The following is a 21347-nucleotide window of genomic DNA, read 5'->3' on the forward strand; positions in this document are numbered from 1 at the left end:
AGATATCAGATGAAAATTCTCAGTATGACAAGTCCAAAGGGGGAGATTGTTGGCATTATGAGACAAGTGTTGTCCTTGATGGAAAATCACACAAATGATAAATTATAGTGCAGCAAATTTATTTGATAAATTATAGTGCAACAAAGTTTCCTTCATATAGAGAAAAGTTCACACACTTTTATGTAGAGAAAAGTTTATTCCATGTAGAGAAAAGTTCACGCACTTTTATGCAGAGAAAAGTTTATTCCATGTAGAGAAAAGTTCACGCACTTATATGCAGAGAAAAGTTTATTTCATGTAGAGAAAAGTTCACGCACTTTTATGCAGAGAAAAGTTTATTTCATGTAGAGAAAAGTTCATGCACTTTTATGCAGAGAAAAGTTTATTTCATGTAGAGAAAAGTACACGCACTTTCATGCAAGGAAAAGCGCGTATATGTTGGATAACTTACCTTTGGTCCATGGTAGTTAGTCCTTGGTATTTGAACTTTCATGCAAGGAAAAGCGTGTATATGTTGGAGAACTTACCTTTGGTCCATGGTAGTTAGTCCTTGGTATTTGAACCTATGGTTTTTCATGAAGAGAAAAAGTTCACGCACTTTCATGCAAGGAAAAGCGCGTATATGTTGGAGAACTTACCTTTGGTCCATGGTAGTTAGTCCTTGGTATTTGAACCTATGGTTTTGGACCATGGTACCTCGTCAGAAGTGTTGATCTCACACACTTTCATGCAAGGAAAAGCGTGTATATGTTGGAGAACTTACCTTTGGTCCATGGTAGTTAGTCCTTGGTATTTGAACCTATGGTTTTGGACCATGGTACCTCGTCAGAAGTGTTGATCTCACGCACTTTCATGGTTGGTTCATGGTATTATTCCAACAGTTTTTTGATCCTATGGTTTTGGACCGTGGTATTGAGAAAGGACTAAGGCTATAAAAGAGGAAGGAGATCATTTGGCAAAGCATCATCTGAATTATTGAATATCTAGATCTGGAATACAGTGATTGGGTTATAGTGCAGATTTGGATCTGAGCTAAAGAGGGATCTCACCGGTTGATGGAGAACAAGATCTAAGGATAGATCGGGATCAAATGGTTTGAAATGAACTATCTCTATATATTTGATTATGCTTATTCTAGATCTGTATATTGAATGATCTGAACTGGGTTAAGTTTGAAATCGCTGCAAGTCATGTTTGAATATTTATAGATCTGTATGTGGGTTGGATTTGGTGTAAGCGAGTATATATGCAGGTTTGGTTCATTGTAGTAGCGTATACAATTTGAGCTATGATATTTGAAGTCACAGGTGGTTCTGGTTGCTGATGGGTTCTGATGACAGTTTAAAGGTGTCAGTATTCTGCATATCCTGTTTGGTTGATTGTGTTTAGCTTCAGTATTGATGGATGAGAACTAATATTGGATCAGGATCATAATGACTCATATTTATGTGATCTGATGGACTAGATCTGGGTGCTAACACATATATTATCCTTGTATATGTATTGATCTGGTGTTTGGGTGATTCAGAAGATTGATTGATTATGTGCTTCAATGATATTAATGGGTCCAGTATGAAAATTGGATGAAACGTGGCCTTTCAGATTATGTGTTGTGCTTCAGGAATATCCAGTCTGAAAATGTATAAAACGTGGTATTTGGAGGAGAGAAGATTGTAGGCCGACACCTACGTACTAGTATCTTAGCTAGTACAAGAGCTAAGGGGGTAGTAGCTCCCTTCCAGTAGCAGTTGAAAACTTTGGAGCATTGTAGCAGGTAGCAGCCTGCGTACTAGTAAATGGATCGGCTATTACAAGAACTATGGGGGTTGTAGCTCCCTTCCAGGAGAGACTGGAGAACGAGAGACGGTTGTAGCTCTCTGCAGGTAGAAGCCTGCGTACTGGTATAAGACTACACCAGTACATAAATATTGTAAAAGGATTTTCTTATTAAGAAGAAGATTGAGATGACTTGCAGCAGGTGGTTTTCTCCCACATTGGGTTTCCACCTTATATCATGGTGTTCATGTGTGTGGCTTATGTGTGATGATCTGTTCTATTTTACTGCACATGTTTACTGTTAATATGGTTGATAATGTTCTAATGCACTCATTAAGGATCAACTAACTGAATCATAAGAAGTTGTGGAAGTACCATATATGAATCTGAATATGCAAATGAAAAAGTTTTATTGATGTGATAATACTGATTCACCCCCCCCCTCTCAGTATTATTTCCAACACCTTCTACCATCTACCAAGGGCTGAGTGGCTCAAGCATAAATCAACTATCTATCTCTACCTCAACTCAAGTGCTAAATTCCATGCGAATGAGTTCTGAGGGACCATTTATAGAGATGAGGTGACTTTTCACCTACCATGACCCTTGGCATTCCCTCACGACCTTCTAGTTACCCTCATGACTCTTGAGATTACCCACTTCTTGCTCAGGCCAAAATGATTGTTACAATGCCCAGATCAGACTTAACATGGTGGCTGATATAATCGTGGGTGATCTTTACATAATGATGAAAGAGATGGAGAGAAATATGTGGAGGGCTATTGGAAACCCTAGAATTCTTGTTGCCCATATGTTGCGATGATGCAGATGCTTATTCCTGGGACCAGCTTGTTCTCTTGTTGCTATGCTTCGCTCACATTGATCAATATTTTGGTGGTGCACCTTCGATTTTATTGAAAGTTTCTTGGAACCTGGAAAAGAGAAGCTCGCTTGCTGAAAGGAAACCCTAGTTCTGGATCTCATTGTTCACATTGTTGTGAAACCATGAAAACATGGATTGTGGGATTTCCTGTCATTGTGCCTTTCTTAAATCCAATCACCTCTTATTGTTGTGTTATATATTGAAACCCTTGGTCGTGTGGCTTCTAAAAAAACCCTAGTTCCCTTCTTCCTGCTTTCTTCTATGATCTGCATGAAAACACATCATATTATCCACGTACATATTACAAACACAAGGTCACTTAATAGAGTGTCACATTTAATCAATAAACATAAGAAAAAACTGTTAATGAAAATAATGTATTCCCATAACAACATTTAAGACAGAAATGAAAAGCACTCATAGCCCTAAAACATTTATGTAGAGATTCGTTTGTCGAGTCTTCTTCGACCCTTGGGGAACATTTCAACTGCCATCCTTGAGGAAACATTCTTGTGCATGAGTAACATACCATGTGGCTATCCTTATATGTTAGACAATGTTAAATTTGACCTTTCAGGATTATGCATTGGTATAGTGCGTTTCTCATACTCCCATTTCTTGTTGATTTAACCTGCATGATTTACTTTATGCTCACAAGCCCCAAAACAACCTGCGACCAGTCGCGCCCAAGGATTGCCACTTATGAGGTCTCGTGGTGATCTTATAATAGAGGTTTCACTAATGGCTGGGACATTGGGACTTTACAATGCGATGGGTGACTATGAGTGGGAGTGCAACTTTTGGGAGGTTGTACAGTCACAATTCTAGGCAGCTCGCACACCTTGGAGGCTTTCCTGAGGAGTAAAATGTGATCTAGTGACTGTGAGTTGGAATGCGACTCAGTGGCAGTCACACAGTCACAGCAAGGCTGGATGCACTTTCAGCTGAGATCCTAAGCTGCGACCTGGTGACTAACAAGCTCTCTAAAATAATGCCATTGATTTTGGAACTTGGTGTTGGTGTCTTTGCACTCAGAGGAATACTTTCAGCAGGTTTGTTGCCTTTAGTAGAACATATGCCTGGGTACTAAATGCTATTTTGTAGCCTAAACTCGTCCATTGTCTCCCTAGAGTGAATGTTAGATGCTTGACTCATGTTTTTCCATCTACAAATCTCTCGCTTTGTCTGACATGGATCGTATATATATCAGTGAGGAGTTTATCTTCTTATGGCGAGGGTGAAAGGAGAGATAGAATGTTGGAGTCAATGGCCTTTGTTAATTGATCGAAGGTTTTTGATCGTGCAGCTTAGCGACTGCTAGAGAAGTCGCATGGTCGCACTACAATGAAGGTGGCACCCTTCGGCTACTCAAGGGTCGCATAGTCGCGTTGCATAGGAGGTCGCATTCCCTAGCTACTCGTGGAGTGTGATGTTGCGACTTATGGGCTTGCCAAAGGGACTGCGACTCGCGGAATGAGTCTAGTTAAGCATTCAACCTCTGCAATAGCTCCTTGTCCAGTGATACATGCGTACTAAGAAACATTACTCCCTGTGCACATACGTATATGCATTTTTCTAGCAAAACCGCCCTGACGTAGAACCAAAAACTTGGAGGATCTTATTTAGATGTGACTTCAGCGAATAATAAGACATGAAACATCGTATTTTCAAAAGGTCGTTGAATAAATAACTTGGGCTTCAAGCTAATGCTATGAAACGGTCTTCAACGCCTTCTCATGATTAACATCGATTATTTTGAGGATCCCCTTTCAAAGCTTGTTTTGGAAAAAGATACAACCACTGCACATATGGAATATATGACCCTTTAATCATGCTCAAGGTGTTGCTTCCACCTGGCATCTAAACACCCAATTTGGGCTCAAAATATCCTCTTCGACCTATGCCTCTGATGGTAGCCTTAAACAGTCTAAGCTCTCCATCCCCTTGGTCACCTACGTCCACTATGCATCATCTCTCGCATGTGTTGGCCTTCAAGGTTGCTAACCACGTGGCTATAGTCCCTTCTCTGTAGGTTTTAACCCCGTACAGAAATTACCTGCATACGAATTCTAAAACACAGAAAATAAACAATGCAAGAGCATAACACATAAAACACATATACACAGAGATTTTCTCCTGGATCCCAAAACCGGGACTACCAGCTTGATTTTTCATTATGTTCCTTTCAATGTTATAATACATACTTATACATGCTGAAGCATCCAATACCATGGACCGCAAACCATTGCATCCAAAAACATGTGCGAAAATCATGCACAAAACCATAGGTCGGTCCGCCCAACCTAACATAGGGTCCAAAAAGTGGGGTTACGGGTGCGCCTCAAACCCCCTGTGACCCCCCCCCCCCCCTGCTACACAATCGGCGTAACAAAGGGGGGGCTCTACCCCCCCCTCTAACCCCCTGGTTAACTACGTGGGCTAGTCGTGGAAAGAATATAACACAACCCAACATTCTCCCACTTGTTCTTTTCTTTCCACAGGGGGCCACAAGAGAGTTTAGTCATTTTTCCAGCCCTAAAACGCCCATTGTCTCTCTACACCAAGAGAAATTCTCAGAGCTCACAGATTTTGTCAATGCATCTGCAGTATTCTTCAAAGTGTCCACCTTTACCAGCAACACCTTTTTGTCTTCTATCATATCCCTCACAAAGTGATACTGAACATCAATGTGCTTTGTCTTTGAATGATATGCAGGGTTCTTTGCCAAGAAAATTGCACTTTGGCTGTGACAATCTATCCGTATAGCTCCCTGTACTAACCCCATATTTCAACACAATCTCTGCAACCAAACTGCTTCCTTGCTTGCATGAGTGGCTACCATGTACTCTGCCTCTATAGTTGATCGTACCACTACAGATTGTTTCTTACTCATCCAACTAACTGCACCTCCAAATAGGTTAAACACATGCCCACTTGTAGATCTTCTCTGATCCAGATCTCCAGCCCAGTCTGCATCAACAAAGCCACGAATATCCAACACTCTATCCAATCCTGGTCTTCCTTGGTAGCAAAAACCATAATCACTAGTGCCACGCAAATACCTGAAAACCTGCTTCAATGTTGTCTAGTGCTCCTTCCCTGGTTTTGACATAAACCCGCTCAATACTCCCACTACATGTGCAATATCTGGTCTAGTACAGACCATTGCATACATCAGGCTACCAACTGCACTTGCATATGGAACACGAGACATGTCCTCTTCCTCTTCTTGTGTCTTGGGACACTGTTCAGTAGATAACCTCACACCTATAGGAATAGGAACCTTCACCGGTTTACTATCCTGCATATTAAACCTCTGCAGTATTGTCTCGACATACTTCCTTTGGTTTAACTAGAGCTTCTTCTTTGCCTGATCTCTTTTAATTTCCATGCCCAAAATATGGTTTGCAACACCAAGATCTTTTATGTCGAATTTGGAGGACAATTGGGTCTTCAAATCTTGGATAATTTCTTTGGCATTTCCAACCAGCAACATATCATCCATATACAAGACCAGATAAATAACACAATCACCAATTAATTTAAAATACACACAGTGATCTGCTTTGCTTCTTGTGAAGCCAAGTCCCCGTATAAGTGTATCAAATTTCTGATACCACATCCTTGGTGACTGTTTTAACCCATACAGAGACTTCTTTAACTTGCATACCAGTTCTTTCTTACCCTTCACTGCAAAGCCTTCAGGTTGCTTCATGTATATTTCCTCTTCCAAATCCCCGTGAAGAAATTTTGTCTTCACATCCATCTGTTCTACCTCAAAATCAAAAGCAACAGCAACATATAAAAGTAATCTAATAGAAGTTACCTTGGCAACAGGAGAAAAAATATCACCAAAATCAATTCCTGGCACCTAGGAATAACCTTTTGCTACCAACTGAGCTTTGTATTTCTCCACCTTTCCTTTTGCATTTGTTTTCTTCTTGAACACCCATTTGCTGCCAATGGGTTTCCTTCCAGCTGGCAACTCCACCAGATCCCAAGCCTCATTTTTGTGCAAAGATGCCATTTCATCAACCATGGCCTCTTTCCAGACTTTTCCATCCTCTGAATCTAATGCTTCCTTCACAGTTTTGGGATCATCATCAATAATAGATAAAGAAAAATTTGAACAGAAATCAGATGGACTATACCTTTCTGGCTACCTTCTTTCTCAAACTAATCTTCTTACACCTAGAGTTTGTGGTTCTTCATCTTCTGATTCCTCCTCTGCTGTAGAGTCTGATTCTTCCTCCTTTAGCTCAAACTCTATCTTCTCAGGTTCCTTTGGTTGGACTTCATGTTTAATAACATCTTTCACCTCTCTGAACACCACATCTCAGCTGTACACAACCTTCCTTGTTGTTGGGTTCCAAAGCTTATAACCCTTTAAACCATCCTTATACCCAATAAACATGCACTTTTCAGATTTACTATCCAACTTGGTTCGTTTCTCCTTTGGAACATGTACATATGCATCACATCCAAATACCCTCAGATGTGAAAGAGAGGGTTTCTTACCAGTCCATACCTCTCGTGGAGTCTTATCCTCCAACGATGATGAAGGTGACCTATTAACCAGGTAACATACAGTATCCACCGCCTCTGCCCAGAATTCTTGTCCTAACTCGACACCATTGAGCATGCTTCTTGCCCTTTCCATCAACGTCTTATTCATTCTTTCTGCAACTCCATTTTGTTGAGGTGTATATGGAGTAGTCTTTTGTCGTGCTATACCACACTTCTTACAGAATTCATCAAATTCCTTGCTACAAAACTCTCCACCATTATCTGTCCTTAGCACCTTTATCTTCTTCTTTGTCTGATTTTCCACGAGAGCCTTAAATTCTTTAAACCTGTCAAAGACTTCATATTTCTTCTTAAGGAAATATATCCATGTATTCCTTGAGAATTCATCTATAAATGATACATGGTACACAGACTTACCTAGTGATGGAACCTTCACAGGTCCAAACACATCACTGTGCACAAGTTCTAATATCTGTTTTGCCCTCTTACCACCAGAGGGGAAACTCACTCGATTCTGCTTCCCATATACACAATTTTCACAGAAATCAAAATCCAGAGAGATATTACTCATACCTTCTACCATACCTTTACCATGAAGTATTCGAAGGCCCTTCTCTCCGATATGTCCCCTAGATTTTCTACTCCACTTTCAAGAACCACAAAACTGTTGCACCCATCAACAACCCTGCTACCTTGCAGCTTGTATAGAGTTCTAATCTGAACTCCCCACATTAATACCAGTGCTCCCCAACCCATCTCGCAGGTATCCTTCTCAGACACTGTATTTACACCTGCATCATCCAACTTGCTTACAAAAATCAGATTTCTAGCCAATGCAGGAATATGCAGAGCACCCAGAATTTTTCTAACCCTTCCACCTTGCAACTTCAACTTTACTTTTCCACAACCAACGACTCTAGCCTTCCTATCATCCCCTAAGAAGACATCACCACCACTGTATTTCTCATACTCGCAGAACCACTCTCTATGGGGAGTGAAGTGAAAGGATGCACCTGAGTCAATAAACCACGCCTCATGATCTACATGTGTACTTGAAGAAGCCAAGTACACATCCCCACCTTCATCTGAGGTGGTTTTCGCCTCTGCAGAAGGAGCGTCATCAAATCCTTTTCATTTATCAGGAGCTTTAGATTTACAGTCCCTTTTGTAGTTCCCTTCCTTTCTGCATTTCCAGCACACCACCTTTACAGGTTTTCCTGGAGATTTAGATCTCCCACTCGATGACTTATTTTTGTTTCTGTTCTAGGACCGTCATCGTATAGACAAGGCATCACCATTCTGGCTCTCCGTATTTTTTCGTCTCATCTCCTCCGTCAGTAAGGATGAGACTATTTCATCAAACTGCAAGGCAGTTGCATTGCTACCTATTGTAATAACCAGACCATCCCACGAATCTGGTAGAGAACACAACAAACTGATGCACTTATCTTCATCTGAAATTTTAATATCAATAAATGCTAACTGACTTACCACAGTATTAAATGCGTTCAGATGCTCTGTCACCGAGTCTCCATCTTTCATCCTTAGGTTATACAGCTTTTTCTGCAGGAACAGTTTATTCACTAGACTTAGATTGGTACAAAGTCCCTAACGTGTCCCTCAAAGCCTTCACCGTAGCTTCCCCTTATACATTCAGTAATACTGAATCTGAGACACACAATCATATTGTGCTCTTTGCCTTCCGATCCAACTTCTTCCATTCTTCATGGGACACTCCCGTTGGTTTAGTACCTGGATCTACCGCGATCCACTGATCTTTATCCACTAACAGATCCTCCATCCTTAGTTTTCACAAATCAAAACTCTGACCATTAAATTTCTCGATCTCTATCTTTCCACTGCTCGCCATCTTCTTTCACCACCAGAATCGATCTCACAGATCTCCCACCGAATAGGGTCTACCACAGGCCCGAGCGAAACCCCTCAGCAACAAAGGTGTCCCCTTAAATCCAAAACAACTCTGACACCAAATGTAGGTTTTAACCCCGTACATAAATTACTTGCATACGAATTCTAAAATATAGAAAATAAACAATGCGAGAGCATAACACATAAAACACATATACATAGAGATTTTCCCCTGGATCCCAAAACTGGGACTACCAGCTTGATTTTTCATTATGTTCCTTTCAATGTTATAATACATATTTATACATGTCGAAGCATCCAATACCATGGACCGAAAACCATCGCGTCCAAAAGCATGTGCGAAAATCATGCACAAAACCATAGGTCGGTCCACCCAACCTAACATAGGGTCCAAAACCAAAATTCCCCATAAAGTGGGGTTATGGGTGTGCCTCAAACCCCATGTGACCCCCCCTGCTACACAATCGGCGTAACGAAGGGGGGCTCCGTCCCCCCTCTAACCCTCCGGTCAACTACGTGGGCTAGTTGTGGAAAGAATATAACACAACCCAACATTCTTGACAAACAAACCTCCCATAATACTTGTTGGGTCTTGAAAATGTCATTCATTTCCATTACACTTTCACTATTATGTCCATTATATCACCTCCATTTCACTACTATGTCACTAAATTCATCCCACTTTCATTATCATTGGGCCACATTTATGTTTTTCCAAACTTTATTAATTCTTAGCCTTTTTAAGTGAATTTGTGGTTAAAAATTAGAAAATAATGTGCATATGCTTATACCTAACAAGTGGGTTGAGATTGTTGACATGTGTAGGTCAAAAGGAGACTTTTAGAAGACCCTTATGTGGCACTCTAAGGCCAAATTCGAATTTGAGTGGAAAGAATCATGGGATCATGAGGATATGTGTCACATCTCCTAATTGTATTGAAACTCTAAGAAGACACGTGTCTTATCAGTTCCTATTTTGATTAGGACTCTAGAGGTAGAGGGAGAGATTCATGGACTATCATTAATGAGATGGCTTCTCATCTTTTTGTATAAATAGGAGATCTTTCTCCTTCATTTGTTAGCTTAGAGTTTAGAGCTTAGCTTGGAGTTTGTAGTTCTTCCTTGATGGCTTTTGAAAGCTTTGGAGAGATTTGTTGTATTTTGTAATTTTGAATAATTTGAATAAAGCTTTGATGTTCTCAACATGGAAGGAGATGTGAAGTAGATGTCATGGAGCATATTAGAATGTAAGGTAGAGTAGATTTAATTTTGTAATTTTGCTTTGATTTCATTATGTCATTTGATTGCTTTCAAGTTTGATAGATTAGATTTTCCATTCATGCAATTTTAATTCATGTAAGTGTGTTCAACTGGTTGATTGTAGATTAGTTTTTCTTTACATGTTTTTGCATCAAATAGTGACATGAGATTTGCCTCTCTGCTGACTTTGTTTTTTTTAGCTTTTCAATTTCAGTTATGCTTTGATTTTAGTTTTATTCATTTGCTTTGTCAGTTAGTTTAGATATCAAATTCCTTATATCATTGACGATTATCTCCAAAAGCCATAGCTTAGACTACCGACGAGGAATCGAACTATGAATGATGTGATTTGATTTTAGTTTTACTTTTCTGTAATTAGATATCAACTTGCTCATATCATTGACGATTATCTCCAAAATCCATAGCTTAGAATACCTGGCGAGGAATCGAACTATGAATGATGTGATTTGATTTTAGTTTTACTTTTCTGCAATTAGATATCAACTTGCTCATATCATTGACGATTATCTCCGAAAGCCATAGCTTAGACTACCTGGCGAGGAATCGAACTATGAATGATGTGATTTGATTTTAGTTTTACTTTCCTGCAATTAGATATCAACTTGCTCATATCATTGATGATTATCTCCGAAAGCCATAGCTTAGACTACCTGGCGAGGAATCGAACTATGAATGATGTGATTTGATTTTAGTTTTACTTTCCTGCAATTAGATATCAACTTGCTCATATCATTGATGATTATCTCTGAAAGCCATAGCTTAGACTACCTGGCGAGGAATCGAACTATGAATGATGTGATTTGATTTTAGTTTTACTTTTCTACAATTAGATATCAACTTGCTCATATCATTGACGATTATCTTCGAAAGCCATAGCTTAGACTACCTGGCGAGGAATCAAACTATGAATGATGTGATTTGATTTTAGTTTTACTTTCCTGCAATTAGATATCAACTTGCTCATATCATTGACGATTATCTCCGAAAGCCATAGCTTAGACTACCTGGCGAGGAATCGAACTATGAATGATGTGATTTGATTTTACTTTTATTAGTTTGCAGTTTTTGATTTGTTTGAGTGCAATAGCTTAACTTTTATTTCCGTATTTAGACAAGCAGCAGAGACAGTGATTTCATGATCAGTATTTCATCTTTTGTTTGATTGAAGTAGCTGCATATTTACACTTTTGTTTAAGTACTAATTCCATCAATAACATGTTTTGAGATCTTTTGAAGTGCTAAGTTTTGGAAGTTACCATTAGGGACATAAACCTTGTCTTGAAATCTCTACCCATACTTGACCTTTAAAAGTATTCTTAAGACCTTAGAATAGGATTTCCATTTGCATTAGACACTTTAGGAAACCAACAAAAACAAAACCCCAAAACAAAATAAAATCTATAAAACAACGAAGTAAGAAAAAGGTTAACTAAGCACATATGGTGCACCACACTTCATCAGTTTACGATACCCGAATTGATCATTTATGTAGAGCAATTTAAGACGTTAAATTGACTAGACAATACTTTCAAGTGGGTTATGATGGTTTAAACTAAGCATTAGCTCTTTATCGTTAAAAAAAATCCACCATGTCATCTATTAAATAATCACCACGTATTAAAGGGTAAAGAGTGTATCTTGTGTCCAATTCAATTTTCCATTCGATTCCTTAGGAGAGTAAGTGAGGTTCATCTTGAGAGCATATTAGCAATGTCGGTTCAAGGAATTGCTTAACATAACCATTGCAAAGTTGATTGTATACCCCTGGCATCTTCGATCAATTTCCTGAAAAGGAGGTGGGATGAAAACAAGTTAGCCCCCGATAGTGATATTTTCATGTGAGAACATGGAAACTAGTGAATAAATAAACCAATTCACTTCAGGTGCCTAGGAAATGAATTATCCAAATCAAAGTGCTACGAATTATATGGGTTGGTCAATTGCGCATCAAGTTTGGAGACAGACTCAAAACCCTCTAGATCTATTAATTGTGTTTGTCTTTGATATTTCATGATGTCCAAGGTGATGATGCACTCATAGAGTGTGTTCCTTGAACCCTGTAATAGTCCAAGTCTAGGTATGATGCAAGGAATATTGAACGGTTGCTATGGGTACCTCTTGCGTTGCCTCGACCTTTGAAAATATGTCTTCCCTTCGTGTCTTACTTAGGTCTTGCCAGTCAATAAGCACCCAAATAATGTTCACACATGCTGGTAGTTGATGATGATGCGAAGAACGTGTCAGAGGTCTTATTGTATTCAAAATTTTAAAAGTAAGTTTCTGGTGTTGCTCCAATGCCAGCGGGCCTGGACGGTACCTCGGTGGAGTCACTCCAAGAAATCACAAACGTTTCTCCACTGCCAGCAATCATGTTCAGTACCCTGGAAAAGTCGTTGCATTACCTCTCTGCACAGGAAGCCTTTCTCGATCCTTTACCCATTATTTGGTTTCAATTTCTTTTATGTGTGCATTTGCACTTATTTCTGAGCGTTCATTGCGCCAGGGTGAATGAGGGATCCCAACTTATTTTACGAGCAAGAGAGGTTGTTTCCTGTTTGACAAAAACTAAAAGATATCCTGATTTAGGTTTTCCCTTATGCCAAGATTCCAGATCTCAATTCCAGTTAGAAAGTGAACAATGAACAAAGTCATTGAAACAATCAAAACCACGTTGAGCACGAGTTTTAGGTTATGGGTATAGGTCATTTAAATTGATTAGGGTTCCCCACGAGAAATTTGTTTTTATTTTCCTTTTTAATAAATTAGACTTGTAGGAGAGATATCCAGGATGCAACTTTGATGACTAGTTCCAAGAGAGGCTACCCATTGGCATAACCATCACAACTTCACACCATCATAGGGCTAGGGTTTTGGTTCTAAGGTTAGGTGACCGGGAAACTCTCCTATGGATTCAAACATCTGTGAAGAGGATGAAACAATGCACTTTGAGGGTGGAGCAAGAGTAAAAGGTGTGGGAAATATATTCATAGCACCGCAAGTTTGAACACTTCAGGTTCATGAAGGCTCATGTAGTGGCATGCCACATATAGGAAGTTTCCAGGCTAGGTCAAAGGTGAGTGTGTGCCAAGCGAGAAGGAAAGCGTATGATGCAATGCAACAGATAGGGCTAATGATGCAATGTAATGCTATGTGCAGAAGAGATCAACTAATTGCAATTAAAGGACCAATGCAATGCATATGCAGATATTTCATGAATGCCATGCAACAATAAACAAATGCAAGGACATGAGTGCAAAAATAAACAAGCAAGGAACTAACTACCTACAGTAAAGAAAATGAAGCATGACAAATTTAAATCATAAAGAAAATTATAATCAGCAAACTAATAAGCAAAAACTAAAACCTAACTAGTCTAAAACCCTAAATCCTAATTTAACCAAAGCATAGGTCGGGTTATGTGAAATCAAACTTCAATGTAGCCACCGCAGCAGTTCCCGACCTGCCAAAACAAAGATGACAACAATCAGAATTTGTGAAAAGAGTTGTGCAAAAAATAAAATGCTTACCTGTAAAGCATGCACAACAGAAAGAAAATCTCGTCTACTTCCAGGGAAACGTGCCAAAAAATACCTTTCAAGGAAAACTGCAACCCAATCCTGGTGAACTGAATCATAAGCATGAAATTTATAGTCACCTAGCCATGACATACATTCGTTCATGCTTAACCCTAAATCCAAGGCAAGATATTGTCGTCTAGCAAAGGAATCCGCCAGATTAATCTAATCAGCAACCTGATCATGATGTAGAGGCCGATCAACTTGATGACTCCGAAAAGAGGGGCTTCTGCCAGGTGTAACTGAGATCCCTAAGGATTCAAATGTAGAAACCCTAATTTCAAAAACCCTAGTTTGAAATTGTTCATAGACTTCGTCTAGGGCATGAGGATCTGACATAGCCATCAGCGGAAGCTGAAGTGCCTCACCGTCCTGACAAAACTCTGAACCTTCAAATGACACGCCATCAAATATTGGTAGCTTCGCAAGATTTGTAGATGGATGTATATGGTTATCGTTGGTTGTGACCAGACAACTATCAGTGAAAATATTGTGGATTGGATCCAATGTCTGAATATTGATAGATTGGCAGCTCAACAAATGAGATTCTTTAGATTCTCGAGAATGAACCGAATCAACCGAAAGAGTGCTAGGCAGAGGGGAGATCAGGTGATTGGCACCTTCCCATATAGGAGATTGTAATACATCATTTGATAGTGTATGTTGATAGAATGTACGGGATCGACAACAATCAAAAGGATTTGAGACAATGGCCAAAGCACTCCCTTCAACAAACAAATTAGGGTATAGAGGTTGATGCACATCAATTAAAAGGTGATGGAAATATTTGCTCAAAGAGACAAAGATTGAATCAGAGGATTTCCAAGATGAGCTCGTATCTGGGGAGATGATGTTGAGAGGAGTGCGATGTGCAGAAACCCTAATTCGACTTGGTTCAAGGGTCTCATCAGGGACATGAGAACCTAACATAACCATTAGCAGAAATTGAACTCCCTGAACTTCCTGATCAGTCCCTAAACGTTCGAAAGGTGGTTCATCAAATTCTAGGGGCTTCATAGGATCAACAAATGAATACGTAGGATAATCACCAAAGGTGTGAGTGACTATATTTATGGTAAAATGAGAATTTCTTAAACCACCAGTCTGATCAAGTTGGGTATCTGACACATAAGGGTCTTCTTGGATTGGGAATGAAGAGGGATTAATGAGAGAACCAACTTGAGCTAGGCGAGATTGATGGCCCTCTTCTTCACCTATTAAAGACTGCGAGTGGCAAATATCGGGCATAAGGGATTCAGACTCTGAATCCCTTGATTGTGAAACATCACTCCCATGTACATGATTGCAATTAATGTGAGCAAGATAAATATGTGAATGATCTAAAGGAACCACCGGTGAAGTAGATCCACGGATTAAATCAGGGTAGAATGGATGCACAGGGTCAGATGAAGGGGCACCGATCGGACCCGTACTCACATCCTACCCATTTATGTTCGCCAAAGAGAAAGACAGATTTGCAGGCCTGATGTGGTCCGTGGATTTGATAGGACAATCAACTTTACTTGAGACAATACCAAAGCCATCATGTGCAGGTGAATGAGATCCCGGGATATAGTGAGACGTATGTTGAATGGACTCGATCGGGGTTCCATCAGTAGGAAGAGATGTTATGTAATTTTCAGATTCAAGATCAAAAAGATGTACGAGGGATTTAGAGGCGAGACCATCAGATCCATTTCCCAGAAAGCACTATTCATCGTTTGAACCATTTACGACCACAATATTATTATGTAACAAGTCAAGAGGAGGATGAGAAATCCCACAAATAGTAATCTCTTCCTTGGGGGCTTGAGGTTGTTCCAGATTCAAAGGGAGGAAAAACAAAATTACGAGTAGAATTTGGACACTTTCTAATCTGCAAATTATGATGATACTCATGTGAAACATGACTTGTTTCTAATTGAAAATGTTGTAAAGAAACGAGAACCAATCATTGAAAATTTATATTCAAATACACCCAGTCGACGTCACTTTCAAGAAATTCAAATCAAAGATGCACAAATCTGAACACAAAATCCTCTAAAGATTCTTTAGGTTTCATCCTAAGCTCGTTTATCCTTTTTAACACATCTTGAAAATCATACCTGTCAAATGCTTGTTGGAGCTTACCAATGAGTTGCTCGAAAAAATGAATGGACGTTGTTGGCAACGTCTGGTACCATTGCTTGGTTCAAGGGTGAGGGAGACGAACACACAAGAAAATGCTTCATTGTTGATCTCAAAAGATTCACAAAACTCGAGGAAATCAGAAATGTGCTCGATTATGGGTGTTCCATCCTCACCATCAAACTTTAACTGAGACAAGTGATGGAGCTGCTCCTGGGGGATTGAAAATCAAAAAATAGACAAACCAGATAAACACCCCGGGAGCTAAATTCTGGTTGAAGCCATGAACATATATGAGACTAAACTGCAGGCTCTAAGGGCTCATCATGTCATCAAGCCCTCCTTCTAGCTCCAATTTTTTGATTGGCCAAAATGTACCGCCAATGACTAAGGGGTCTCCCCGGTGTGAAGTCCTAATTAGACCTCACACCATTTGGGATAGTAGCCCCATACGGTACGTGGGCCTGGCTGCCACCATGAATATTTTATGCTTTTGGCTATAAAATGAGAAGGTGCCAGAGTGGGGAAGAATGCAATGCTCGGGCAGCGAAACCAAAATATGTCGAAGATTGACAAATTGCAAAAAGAGGTGCAAATGAGTATCAACAACAATAAGAAGAGACAAACAATGAGAGGGATTAGTGAGCTAAAACCCCATCTTACATTATAAACAGGAACATGCCAGAAGTCAATTGCAAAGTAGTTCACAATAAGTCACCGATATGGCAAGGAACAAGTAAAAACATATTCAAAGGTGAAACATACATGCAACCACTATGTCATCTTGCATGTATGAAAACACACATACAAATATGGTGAGGTACCAGACAACTAATACAACCACCATGAATAAGCATGGGAATTAGTGCCAAAGATAAGAGAAAACATCTTATTAATGTTGCTGCAACTTCAAATACATAACATGCAATTGGTCAATACCCAATAGTGGAACATGGGCTATTCATATCATTGCCCAATGCCAAAACCCTAGCCCAACTGAAATCCCTTCTACCAGCTACCAAGGGCTAAGTGGCTCTAGCTCTCAAGCATAAATCAGCTATCTATCTCTGCCTCAACTCAAGTGCTAAAGTCCATGCGAATGAGGTCTGAGGGAACATTTATAAAGATGAGGTGACTGTTCACCTACCGTGACCCCTGGCCTTCCCTCATGACCTTTTGTCTACCCTCATGACTCTTCAGATTACCCACTTCTTTCTTAGGCCAAAATGATTGTTACAATGCCCATATCAGACTTAACATGGTGGCTGATATAATGGTGGGTGATCTTTACATCACGATGAAAGAGATGGAGATAAATATGTGGAGGGTTATTCGAAACCCTAGAATGCTTTTTTCCCATATGTTGCGATGATGCAGATGCTTATTCCTAGGACCAACTTGCTCTCTTGCCGCTATGCTTCACTCGCATTCATCAATCTTTTGGTGGTGCACCTTAGAGTTTATTGAAAGTTGCTTGGAACCTAGAAAAGAGCAGCTCGCTTGCTGAAAGGAAACCCTAGTGCTGGATTTCATTGCTGACATTGTTGTGAAACCATGAAAACATGGATTGTGGGATTTCCTGTCATTGTGCCTTGCTTAAATCCAATCACCTATTATTGTTGTGTTCTATATTAAAACCCTTGGTCATGTGGCTTTTGCAGAAACCCTAGTTCCCTTCTTCTAGGTCACATTCCTGCTTTCTTCCATCATCTACAAGAAAACACATCATATTATCCACGTACATATTGCAAACACAAGGTCACTTAAAAGGGTGTCAGATTTAATCAATAAACATAAGAAACAACTGTTATTGAAACTAATAGATTCCCATAAAAACATTTAAGATAGAAATAAAAATCACTCATAGCCCTAAAACATTTATGTAGAGATTCGTTTTTTGAGTCTTCTTCGACCCCTGGGGAACATTTTAACTACTAGCCTTGGGGAACCATTCCCATGCATGAGTATCATACCGTGTGGCTATCCTTATATGTTAGTCAACGTTAGGTCCCTATAATGCTAGTGATTCCCCCATTACTATTGTCATTGTATCCCTTAATGTTATTGTTGTGCCCCTATTGTCCCCGTATTGTTATTATTGTGCCCCATAGAATCCCTCTATTGTTATTTTTGTGCCTTTATATTATTATTGTTAGGTCGGCTTGGTTATATTGTGACCCCTTAGACTCCTATATATAGAAAGAAGGTTTTGTCATTTGAATCATCCAAGAATTATTCATTTGTGTAATGTAAAGGAGGTTTCCCCCTCGAAGAGGCTTATTTCTAATGCGTTGATCTTTCTTTTCTATCTTTTTGTGAGTTGGTTTCATAACATTTGGTATCAGAGCTTTGGATTCGCTGCTCCAAACAGGTCATCGTGGAATTTTCGCTATAAATTTTTTTGTGTGATGTTTCAAAAGCTAAAAAAAACCCATTTGAGAAGAAATCGCGTTGAACCTCGGATCCAAATTCCAAATTTTGTCTCACTGTATTTTCAGAGATATGATTTGAGGAAGTTAGGGTTTTTGCAGACCCCTAGATTACATTCCAAACAGGTCACCTTGGGAAAATCATCATAACTTTCGCTTTGACCATCAAATTAAATTTTCATAAGAAGTTATAGAAAGAGGATGGACTGTAGTTTTCTTGGGTATCATTTTCAGAACCTAAGGTTGTAATGGTGACCCACGGCACATCGTACAAGTTAGCTCTACTGAACCAGTCTATACTAAGGTCATCGTGGGAGATTTTCCATAACTCTTCATTGGAGAATCCAATCTTAACCAAACTTGCAGGGTTAGAAAGATTGCTCAGAGGGTTACCATAGGAAGTAATTTCAAACCTGGGAGATCTAAAATTACAGAGATACATCAGATTCAATATCGAGCTCTTACAAAGTGAAAAAAGGTGTGTAGTTTTTTTTAAATTTTTGCATAAGCTTGGTTTGAAAAATTAGTTTGAAGGAATTCAAAGGGCATAGTGAAGCATTATTATCGGTAATTGATGCCCCAGAGAAAGAAAATGGAAACACCTAGTAAGAAACCTGAAAGCTCTAGCATGACTCATGAAGAAGAGGAAAAAATGCAACATGATATATCAAAATTACGAGACCAAGTGCAACAAATTTCACTCGCACAAAAAGTAACAAAAAATAAGATGGATGGTTTAAAGAAAGACGTAGAAGCTAATATGGATGGTTTAAAGAAATGCGTAGAAGCTAAGATGGATGGTTTAAAGAAAGGCATAGAAGCTAAGATGGATGGCGTGGAAGCTAAGATGGATGATGTGGAAGCTAAGATGGATGGCGTGGAAGCTAAGATGGATGATTTAAAGAAAGGCATTGAAGATTTGCAGACAAATTTGAAGACAGATTTGACAAAGTTTCTACAAGAAATTCTTACTAATGGAGAAAGGGTAGGAAAGGGAACTCATATTGAGAACAAAATTAATGTAAATCATGATTTCATAGATTCTAATGTTGGATCAAAGAACCACCATGTTTCAAAGATCGATATGAGGAAGTTTGATAGCAATTATCCCGAAACATGGATACTACATATGGAGCAATTTTTCGATCTCCATAAGGTGCAAAACACACAAAAGGTACGCATTGCAACTTTATATTTGGAACCAAATCATTTTGTATGGTATCGATGGCTTTGCTCTTGTAAACAAATTGTCACTTGGGCTATTTTTACAGATGAAACGATAGCACATTATGAGGATACAAAAAGCAACACTTTTTTTAGCCAATTGATAAATCTCAAACGAAAGGGTTCAATGATGGAGCACATTGAGGACTTCCAAAAATTGAATATAAGGGTAAAAGATATTCCAGAGGAGCATAGGATTGATGTGTTCATAAGGACTTTAAAAGATAACATCAAACATGAGGTTCACCTTTTGGAACCAGATTCATTGGAGAAGGCATTCAGGTTGGCAAGAAAAATGGAAAGCAAAATTATGGCAACAAGGAAGCCTACCACTCACAATCATAAAGATGGAAGTGTTACTGCCCCTAGCCATCCACAACCTACAAGGTTGAGACCACAAAAATTGGAAGAAAAAAGAGCAAAAGGGCTTTGTTAGAGTTGTGATAGCAAATACACTAAAGGTCATAAGTGTGCAGAGAAGAAATTATTTTACATAGATTGTGAAGAGGAGGAAGAAAAAGAACAAGAAATGTCAAAAGAAGAAGATATACACCAAGAAAAAACCCTAGAAAAAGAAGAAATGAATCCGACCATATCTTGTAATGCATTGGCTGGAATTACCACTCCTCAAACTATCAAGATAGAAGTGCATATAAAGAAGAAAAAGGTAATAGTGTTGATTGATTCGGGAAGTACCCATAATTTTATTCATTGTAAGACAGCCAAGGATTTGAATTGCTTCCTATATCCAACACCAAAGTGTCAAGTGATAGTCGCAAGTGGAGGAACCATAAATTGCTCAGGAAAGTGCCATAATATCAAGCTATCCATGGGAGAATATGTATTGAATAGCCCAATGCTTTCCATTCCAATGAGTGGTGCTGATGTTGTGCTAGGAGTCCAATGGCTACAATCCTTGGGTACAATAGCTTTTAATTTTCAAAAACTTTTCATGAAATTCTCTTCAGAAGGAAAGGGAGTTGAATTAAGAGGTATTGCAGGGAAACTGGGAAAGATAATCAACTCTAACGGAATGACAAATCTTCTAAAGAAAGAGCAATGAGGCATAATTTCCTAATTATGTTCACTAGAGGTTCCCACATCAAAATTATCTAGATCTCCAAAAAGTCTTGGACAATCATTCCAAGGTATTTGAGACTCCCAAAGGCCTCCCACATATTCATGATCATGATCATGCTATTAATTTGATTCCGGGAAGTGTTCCTCCAAACATTAGGCCTTACAAATATCCCTATGTCCAAAAGAGTGAAATTGAACGCATGGTTGTAGAAATGCTAGAGGCTGGTATAATTCAACCTAGTCAAAGTTCTTTCTCTGCTCTAGTAGTATTGGTTCACAAGAAGGATGGATCATAGTGCATGTGTCTAGATTATAGGGAGCTCAACAAGCTCACTATTAAAAATAAATTTCTCATTCCTGTCATTAATGAATTATTGTATGAATTGCATGGATCAATTTACTTCACCAAGTTGGATCTTCGTTCAGGATATCATCAAATTAGAATGAAGACTGAAAACATTCCAAAAACAACATTTAGAACTCATGAAGGTCATTATGAATTTTTAGTCATGCCTTTTGGCCTTACTAATGCACCTTCTACATTTCAAGGTTTGA

At 39.1% G+C, this 21347-nt stretch overlaps 1 pseudogene; it reads left to right on the top strand.

Annotated features, from left to right (window-relative positions):
• The window catches only part of LOC149225633 (dynamin-related protein 5A-like), a 62177-nt pseudogene that overhangs the window by 18183 nt on the left and 22647 nt on the right, over window positions 1–21347 (top strand).

This window comes from Pinus tabuliformis, chromosome J (assembly GCF_031772625.1).
Source record: "Pinus tabuliformis cultivar Carrire ecotype Pingquan chromosome J, CPIR1, whole genome shotgun sequence".
In the NCBI taxonomy this organism is placed as follows: domain Eukaryota; kingdom Viridiplantae; phylum Streptophyta; class Pinopsida; order Pinales; family Pinaceae; genus Pinus; species Pinus tabuliformis.